Here is a 10,359-nt window from a genome sequence, read left to right as displayed (position 1 = left end):
CTCTCTCAGTCTCTCTGTCTCTCCAGCCTCTTCTCATTTCCTCTCGTCCTCTCTCCTCTCTCAGTCTCTCTGTCTCTCCAGCCTCTTCTCATTTCCTCTCGTCCTCTCTCCTCTCTCAGTCTCTCTGTCTCTCCAGCCTCTTCTCATTTCCTCTCGTCCTCTCTCCTCTCTCAGTCTCTCTGTCTCTCCAGCCTCTTCTCATTTCCTCTCGTCCTCTCTCCTCTCTCAGTCTCTCTGTCTCTCCAGCCTCTTCTCATTTCCTCTCGTCCTCTCTCCTCTCTCAGTCTCTCTGTCTCTCCAGCCTCTTCTCATTTCCTCTCGTCCTCTCTCCTCTCTCAGTCTCTCTGTCTCTCCAGCCTCTTCTCATTTCCTCTCGTCCTCTCTCCTCTCTCAGTCTCTCTGTCTCTCCAGCCTCTTCTCATTTCCTCTCGTCCTCTCTCCTCTCTCAGTCTCTCTGTCTCTCAGTCTCTCTCTCCACCCTTCTCCCTCACTCCCTTAGCTTTATGGTGTGGAGTGATATTGTTGATGATGTGTGTGTGCGTATGCTTGTGTGTATGTGTGTGCCCATGTGTGTCCATGAAGATATACTTGTCTGTGTGTGTGTGTGTGTGTGTGTGTGTGTGTGTGTGTGTGTGTGTGTGTGTGTGTGTGTGTGTGTGTGTGTGTGTGTGTGTGTGTGTGTGTGTGTGTGTGTGTGTGTGTGTGTGTGTGTGTGTGTGTGTGTGTGTGATGGGGACGATGGGAGATGACAGTTGTCCTGCCAGTAGTGGAGAATGACCAAACAGAGGAGAGTCCCTGTCCTCAGACTGGAGTTTCACTGAGATACAATCAGCAACCAGCATCAATCTCCATAACACACACCCTTTCCTGTCCTGTATTATAGCTTATATATCTTACATGTAACACCGACTGCATGACACAAACAGCTACAGCAACACCTCTACAAACCTATCACACATATCTACAGGGGAAGGATGGGAGGGAGGGAGTCTGGTAGCAGACCATTTGGTTAGCAAGAAACACACACACACGCACACACACACACATACACACAAAAGTGTAGCACACAAGTCTCTCTCTCCCCCTGTCTCCCCACAACCTCCTAAAGTCCTTCTGTCCTCTACTTTTTCTCTTTCCCTTATTCCATTCCTCTTTCTTTCTCCCTCTCCTCAGTAAGAGTATATTTATCACTGATACACTCCTATCTCTATGGCTACTAAGCCTCATCCCCCTCTCCTCTTCCTTTCTATTGCTTTCCCTCTCTTCCTATCTCTATTTGTCTATATCTCTATTGCCTCATCTCTCTTTCCTTCTCCTCATCCTCTACCTGTCAAACACTACAGACATTTCTCCTCTCTCTCTCTCTCTCTCTCTCTCTCTCTCTCTCTCTCTCTCTCTCTCTCTCTCTCTCTCTCTCTCTCTCTCTCTCTTCAGATCCACCTCTTTCACCTTCAGCTACTATCTGTGTTTCAGTTCACTACCCGTTTTCACTCTATCCCTCCATTTCTGGTCCTCTACCTTCACCTCCTCTATCTCTCCTTTCTCTACCCCTGGCCTCTCTATCGCTCATTTCTCTACCCCTGGCCTCTCTATTTCTTCTTTCTCTACCTCTCTTCTCTCAATCTCTCCTTGCTCTACCCTTCGTCTCTCTATCTCTCCTTTCTCTACCCCTCGTCTCATGTGTCCATTCATCCCAGTGAGAGATGCAGCGTCAGCAAACCCACAGACACAGAGACGGGAATGAGAAAAAGAGAGTAAGAGAGAGAGAGAGATAGAGAGAGAATAGGAGAAGAAAAGAAAATGGGAGAGAGATAGAGAGAGAATAGGAGAAGAAGAGAAAATGGGAGAGAGAGAGAGAGAGAGAGGGAGAGAGAGAGAGAGAGAGAGAGAGAGAGAGAGAGAGAGAGAGAGAGAGAGAGAGAGAGAGAGAGAGAGAGGGAAAGAGAGGAGAGAGAGAGATAGAGAGAGAGAGAGAGCGTGCGAGAGAGGGAGAGGGAAAGAGAGAAAGAGAGAGAGAGAGAGAGAGAGAGAGAGAGAGCGAGAAGGAGAGGGAAAGAGAGAGAGAGAAAGAGGGGGGAGAGGGAAATAGAGAGAGGAGAGAGAGAGAGAGAGAGAGAGAGAGAGAGAGAGGAGAGGGAAAAGAGAGAGAGAGAGAGAGAAGGGAAAGAGAGGAGAGAGAGAGAGAGGCGAGAGAGGGAGAGGGAAAGAGAGAGAGGGAGAGAGCGAGAGAGAGAGAGAGAAGGAGAGGGAAAGAGAGAGAGAGAGAGAGAGAGAGAGAGAGAGAGAGAGAGAGAGAGAGAGAGTTGGCTGTCCTAAGGGTGCAAATATGACTGAAAAGAGGTAGAACGAAAGAGAGAGGATCATGTCCTGAAAACCAGAAAAGGAAATTAGTGAAAAATAGAAGTGAGCTGCAAGAAGCAGCAGAGGCAGCAGAGAAACAAGAGAAGAGAGGGATGAAAAGAGGGGTGTGAAAGGATTGCAGTGTTTCTCCTCCTCAGCAGTGAGTGGGCTCGGGGAAAGTAGGTTACCAGCAGCAGAACACACACACACATTCACGTTCACGTGTCTCACACACACAGTACACATGCTGATCATACAGACTGGGCACACTCTCAAGCTCATTAAATGTCATCCGAGTGGCAATGAGAAATAGCAGCACATCAGACAACCCTGACATCTCTCCCTCCACACACAGACACCATCTTGTCTCAGTAGATGATGATGATGTTGTTCCATTCAGATAGGATGGGGGAGGGGGATGCTAACGCTGCTGCTGGCGCTAGTGCCACTTCATGTGACCAATGTGACACACACACACACACACACACACACACACACACACACACACACACACACACACACACACACACACACACACACACACACACACACACACACACACACACACACACACACACACACACGAGTACAAATGCAATTGCATGTACAAACACACGCATATGCCAGTACACACACTACAGCCAATACTACCATCTGCGCAATTTCCTACCCAAACACACACAAAAACTATCTACACACATATTTGCCAATACCCCAACCCCAACGCACACACAGACGCACGCACACACACAAACACACACACACACACACACACACACTCACAAACACACTACAGCCACGACTACCATCTGCGCCATTTCCTCCCCAAACACACGTAAAAACTATCTACACACACATTTACAATACCCCACCCCCAACGCATGCATGCACACACACACACACACACACACACACACACACACACACACACACACACACACACACACACACACACACACACACACACACACACACACACACACACACACACACACACACACACACACACACACACACACACACACACACACACACAGTATACCAAATGCCCCTCTTCCATCTTCCCCCACATAAACATAGCCAATAGCCATACCCAAGCTGCTCCTCTATTAACAGAACAAACCAAGCCTGCAGGTCATGTATACCATTCAGCATCAAACACATGAACAACCAACACAAAGCTGAATGTATCCCTGGCCCAAAGAACTATTTCTCATGTCTCTCCGTACATGTATGTTCCTGTGAGTTCATGTGGGATGAATGTTTGTGCTCTGCATATGTGTTGTGTTTGTGCATGCGTGCATATGTGCATTTGTGTGAGTGCACACGTGTGTGGATGTGCATGTGTATGAGTGTGTGTGTACTCCATTGTGCATGTGTGTGTCTGTGTGTGTGTGCTGACCCTCTGCTACAGCCTCCTCCATCTTCTCCCCTGTCACTAGCTACACTAAGCGACAAACAGAGCCTGGGGTCATAACTTAACTGATATAGCCTCCCCCTTTTCCCTGTCACATCCCTCTTCCCCTCTCTCCTCCCTCCGTCTCTCTCTCCATCCTCTGTTATATAATACGCATGGTATGGCTGGGAATCGATAGTCTAAAATGACCTCCTTTCCTCATCTCCTTTCCTTATACAATGCAACGCTTTGACATTATTTGACAGAACGGCAAAAGGAGAGACTGGGAGGCAAATGGAAGAACAAAAAACGAACGAGTGATTTCACCTGGCTATAACGAGACTTGGAGAGAAAGCCATTTGGACATTTGAAAGATTTGAAAGACTCATCTAGGGGATTGTCTGGTCAAATAAAGGGATAGTGTAGTATGCTGTATGTATGCTGACATTATATACTGCCCCATGCACACCAGCATCAGTACATCAGGTTCTATATGATAGTGGAGAAATAGTATCAGTCTCTAGCTGTAAATTATAATACCTTCTACCTCTAGCCTCAGTTTAGCTGTGCTTAGCCTCTGTGGCTGTACCTGTCCCTCCAGCGCCTGGCCTCACTCTGGCCCTCTCTAGCCCATATGTCTCATGCCCCTCTGTCACACTTGTCACTGTCACCTTTTGTTATGCTGTGTGTGTGTGTGTGTGTGTGTGTGTGTGTGTGTGTGTGTGTGTGTGTGTGTGTGTGTGTGTGTGTGTGTGTGTGTGTGTGTGTGTGTGTGTGTGTGTGTGTGTGTGTGTGTGTGTGTGTGTGTGTGTGTGTGTGTGTGTGTGTGTGTACTGCAGCTAGAGGCAGGAGTCTACACAGAGAGCAGGTTGGTCTGGTAGCAGCATGACCATGTGACTAAAGAAGTTGAGCATGAAGAATCCATCCATTAACAATGCTCTCTCTCTCTTTCTCTCTCCATCTATTTCTCTCCCTCTGTCTTTGTCTTGCTGTCTGTCTGTCTCTCGTTATTTCTCTCTCTTGCTCTCCCTCTTTGTCTCTCTCGTTCTCTTTCTCCGCACTCTGCACCCGGCTCCTAAAAATAGCATTGCTCCACGTCACCTCCCCCCCCCCCCCGCTCCCCACAAACACACGTACACAGACACACACATACTCAAATACACACACATATACACACACATATACACACACATATATACAAATATATACACACTGAAATACACACATACAGTACCAGCCTGCCATCAAAACGGAATAATTCAGCGGAAAGCTAGAATGCAAGACTGAGAGATGGAAAGAGAGAGGAGGGGGTAGTGAAAGTGAAGGGTACAGACAGAGAGAGAGAGGAGGGGGTAGTGAAAGTGAAGGGTACAGACAGAGAGAGAGAGGAGGGGGTAGTGAAAGTGAAGGGTACAGACAGAGAGAGAGGAGGGGGTAGTGAAAGTGAAGGGTACAGACAGAGGAGAGAGGAGGGGGTAGTGAAAGTGAAGGGTACAGACAGAGAGAGAGGAGGGGGTAGTGAAAGTGAAGAGTACAGACAGAGAGAGAGGAGGGGGTAGTGAAAGTGAAGGGTACAGACAGAGAGAGAGGAGGGGGTAGTGAAAGTGAAGGGTACAGACAGAGAGAGAGGAGGGGGTAGTGAAAGTGAAGGGTACAGACAGAGAGAGAGAGGAGGGGGTAGTGAAAGTGAAGGGTACAGACAGAGAGAGAGAGGAGGGGGTAGTGAAAGTGAAGAGTACAGACAGAGAGAGAGGAGGGGGTAGTGAAAGTGAAGGGTACAGACAGAGAGAGAGAGGAGGGGGTAGTGAAAGTGAAGGGTACAGACAGACAGAGAGGAGGGGGTAGTGAAAGTGAAGGGTACAGACAGAGAGAGAGGAGGGGGTAGTGAAAGTGAAGGGTACAGACAGAGAGAGAGGAGGGGGTAGTGAAAGTGAAGGGTACAGACAGACAGAGAGGAGGGGGTAGTGAAAGTGAAGGGTACAGACAGAGAGAGAGAGGGAGAAAGAGAGAGAGAGAGAGTAGAATTACCTATCTAAACATGATATACACTGGTATTTGGTATTTGGTATTTTATTAGGATCTCCATTAACTGTTAGCAGCTACTCTTCCTGGGGTTCACACAAAACATGAAACATAATACAGAATGACATCATACAGAACATCAATAGACAATAACAGCTCAAGGACAGAACTACATACATTAAGAACGCCTTCCTAATATTGAGTTGCACCCCCTTTTGCCCTCAGAACAGCCTCATAAGGGCATGAACTCCACAAGGTATCGGAAGCTTTGCACAGGGATTCTGGCTCATGTTGACACAAATGCTTCACACAGTTGCGTCAAGTTAGAAAATCCAGCAGCGTTGCTGTTCATGACACACTCAAACCAGTGTGCCTGGCCCCTACAACCATACCCCGTTCAAAGGCACTTACATTTTTTGTCCTCCTATTCTCTCTTACATCTATGTCTCAATTGTCTCAAGGCCAAGATCCTTATTTAACTTGTCTCCTCCCCTTCATCTACACTGATTGAAGTGGACTTAACAGGTGACAACAATACGGGATCATAGCTTTTAATCTGGAATCACCTGGTCAGTCTGTCATGGAAAGAGTTCCTAATGTTTTGTTCACTCAGTACATTCCCCAGTGCATTCGGAAAGTATTCAGGCCCCTTCCCTTTTTCCACATTTTGATACGTTACATCCTTATTCTAAAATGGATTAAATAAAAAAAAGTGTCATCAATCTACACACAATACTCCATAATGACAAAGTGCAAACAGGTTTTTAGAAATGTTTGCAAATGTATAACAAATAAAAAACAGAAATACCATATTTACATAAGTTTTCACACCCTTTTCTATGAGACACAAAATTGAGCTCAGGTGCAACCTTGTCACGCTCTGACCTTAGATATCTATGTTTTCTTTATATTTTGGTTAGGTCAGGGTGTGACGAGGGTGGGTACGCTAGTTTTTGTATTGTCTAGGGGTTTTGTAAGTCTAGGGTATGTAGGTCTAGGTGATGTGTATGTTTATGGTGGCCTGATATGGTTCCCAATCAGAGGCAGCTGTTTGTCGTTGTCTCTGATTGGGGATCATGTTTAGGTAGCCATTTTCCCTTTTGTGTTCGTGGGTTCTTGTCTATGTGTAGTTGTCTGTCAGCACTTGTTTATATAGCTTCACGGTTCGTTTTGTTATTTTGTTAGTTTGTTCAGTGTTCATTCTTTTAAATAAAGAAGAATGTACGTATACCACGCTGCGCCTTGGTCTCCTCCTTTTGACGGCCGTGACAATCCTGCTTCCATTGATCATCCGTGAGATGTTTCTACAGTTTGATTTGAGTCCACCTGGGGTAAACACAGTTGATTGGACATGATTGGAAAGGCAAACACCTGTCTAAATAAGGTCCAACAGTTGACAGTGCACGTCAGAGCAAAAACCAAGCCATGAGGTCGGAGGAATTGTCTGTAGAGATCCTAGACAGAATTGTGTTTAGGGACAGATCTGTGGAAGGGTACCAAAAATGTGTGCAGCATTGAAGGTCCCCAAGAACACAGTGGCCTCCATTGTTCTTGGAACCACCAAGACTCTTCCTTGAGCTGGCAACCCGGCCAAACTGAGCAATCAGGGGAGAAGGGCCTTGGTCAGGGAGGAGACCAATAACCCAATGGTCACTCTGACAGAGCTCCAGAGTTCCTCTGTGGAGTTGGGAGAACCTTCCAGAAGGACAACAATCTCTGCAGCACTCCACCAATCAGGTATTTATTTAGAGTGGCCAGACGGATGCCACTCCTTAGTAAAAGTCACATGACAGGCAGCTTGGAGTTCGCCAAAAGGCACCTAAAGGAATCCTAGACCATGAGAAACAAGATTCTCTGTTCTGATGAAACCAAGATTGAACTCTTTGGCCTGAATGCCAAGCGTCACTCTGGAGGTGGCAGCATCATGCAAGAGGGATGTTTTTCAGTGGCAGGGACAGGAAGACAGGATTGAGGGAAAGATGAACGGAGCAAAGCACAGAGTGATCCTTGATGAAAACCTGCTCCAGAGCGCTCAGGACCTCAGACGGGGGCAAAGATTCAACTTCTAACAGGACAACGACCCTAAGCACACATCCAAGACAACACAGGAGGAGTGGCTTCAGGACAAGTCTCTGAATGTCCATGAGTGGCCCAGCCAGAGCCCGGACTTGAACCTGATCGAACATCTCTGGAGAGACCTGAAAATAGCTGTGCAGCAACGCACCAAACCTGACAGAACTTGAGAGGATATGCAAGGAAGAATGGGAGAAACTCCCCAAATACAGGTGTGCCAAGCTTGTAGCATCATACCCAAGAAGACTCGAGACTGTAATCGCTGCCAAAGGTGCTTCAACAAAGTACTGAGTAAAGGGTCTGTAAATGTGATATTTCAGTATTTTATTTGTAATAAATTTGTTAAAATGTTTTTAAAAACTGTCATTATGGGTATTGTGTGTATTGAGAGGGGAAATTATTTTATCAATTTTAAAATAAGGCTGTAACGTAATAAAATATGTAAAAAGTCAACGGGTCTGAATACTTTCCCAATGCACTGTATATCCACACTACAGATACTCATTACATGGGTGGGCCTGGCTAAGCCAGGTCAAAGTAGCATGGTATTCAGACTGGGGGAATTTCCATTTCTAATGGATAATAAAGGCTGTGACGGTGAGGGAATTTTGGATGACGGTTATTGGTCAGACAAAATAACCGTGGTCATCGTAATAACTGTTCGAATAGCAAAAATTATTTTAAAAAACAATATTATATATACAGTATATATTTATTTTTTTAAGATGCACATTTTCTTCAGTCAGCTGCTCGTTTTACAAAATTAAATAAGCAAATATGTAAACTGCGGATATAACCAAGTCAACCCGCCCTGCGGATATAACCAGGTCAACCCGCCCTGCGGATATAACCAGGTCAACCCGTCCTGCGGATATAACCAAGTCAACCCGCCCTGCGGATATAACCAAGTCAACCCGCCCTGCGGATATAACCAAGTCTACCCGCCCTGCGGATATAACCAGGTCAACCCGCCCTGCGGATATAACCAAGTCAACCCGCCCTGCGGATATAACCAGGTCAACCCGCCCTGCGGATATAACCAAGTCAACCCGTCCTGCGGATATAACCAAGTCTACCCGCCCTGCGGATATAACCAGGTCAACCCGCCCTGCGGATATAACCAAGTCAACCCGCCCTGCGGATATAACCAGGTCAACCCGCCCTGCGGATATAACCAGGTCAACCCGCCCTGCGGATATAACCAGGTCAACCCGCCCTGCGGATATAACCAGGTCAACCCGCCCTGCGGATATAACCAGGTCAACCCGCCCTGCGGATATAACCAGGTCAACCCGCCCTGCGGATATAACCAAGTCAACCCGTCCTGCGGATATAACCAAGTCTACCCGCCCTGCGGATATAACCAGGTCAACCCGCCCTGCGGATATAACCAAGTCAACCCGCCCTGCGGATATAACCAAGTCAACCCGCCCTGCGGATATAACCAAGTCAACCCGCCCTGCGGATATAACCAGGTCAACCCGCCCTGCGGATATAACCAGGTCAACCCGCCCTGCGGATATAACCAAGTCAACCCGCCCTGCGGATATAACCAGGTCAACCCGCCCTGCGGATATAACCAGGTCAACCCGCCCTACGGATATAACCAAGTCAACCCGCCCTGCGGATATAACCAAGTCAACCCGCCCTGCGGATATAACCAAGTCAACCCGCCCTACGGATATAACCAAGTCAACCCGCCCTACGGATATAACCAAGTCAACCCGCCCTACGGATATAACCAAGTCAACCCGCCCTGCGGATATAACCAAGTCAACCCGTCCTGCGGATATAACCAGGTCAACCCGTCCTGCGGATATAACCAAGTCAACCCGCCCTGCGGATATAACCAAGTCAACCCGTCCTGCGGATATAACCAAGTCAACCCGCCCTGCGGATATAACCAGGTCAACCCGCCCTGCGGATATAACCAAGTCAACCCGCCCTGCGGATATAACCAGGTCAACCCGCCCTGCGGATATAACCAAGTCAACTCGCCCTACGGATATAACCAAGTCAACCCGCCCTACGGATATAACCAGGTCAACCCGTCCTGCGGATATAACCAAGTCAACCCGTCCTGCGGATATAACCAAGTCAACCCGCCCTGCGGATATAACCAAGTCAACCCGCCCTACGGATATAACCAGGTCAACCCGCCCTGCGGATATAACCAAGTCAACCCGCCCTGCGGATATAACCAAGTCAACCCGCCCTGCGGATATAACCAAGTCAACCCGCCCTGCGGATATAACCAAGTCAACCCGCCCTGCGGATATAACCAAGTCAACCCGCCCTGCGGATATAACCAAGTCAACCCGCCCTGCGGATATAACCAAGTCAACCCGCCCTACGGATATAACCAAGTCAACCCGCCCTGCGGATATAACCAAGTCAACCCGCCCTGCGGATATAACCAAGTCAACCCGCCCTGCGGATATAACCAAGTCAACCCGTCCTGCGGATATAACCAAGTCAACCCGCCCTGCGGATATAACCAAGTCAACCCGCCCTACGGATATAACCAA

The sequence above is a fragment of the Salvelinus fontinalis genome, unplaced genomic scaffold (genome assembly GCF_029448725.1).
Source record: "Salvelinus fontinalis isolate EN_2023a unplaced genomic scaffold, ASM2944872v1 scaffold_0088, whole genome shotgun sequence".
Lineage (NCBI taxonomy): Eukaryota > Metazoa > Chordata > Actinopteri > Salmoniformes > Salmonidae > Salvelinus > Salvelinus fontinalis.
The sequence above is the reverse complement of the archived record's forward strand: the minus strand, read 5'-3'. Positions refer to the sequence as shown.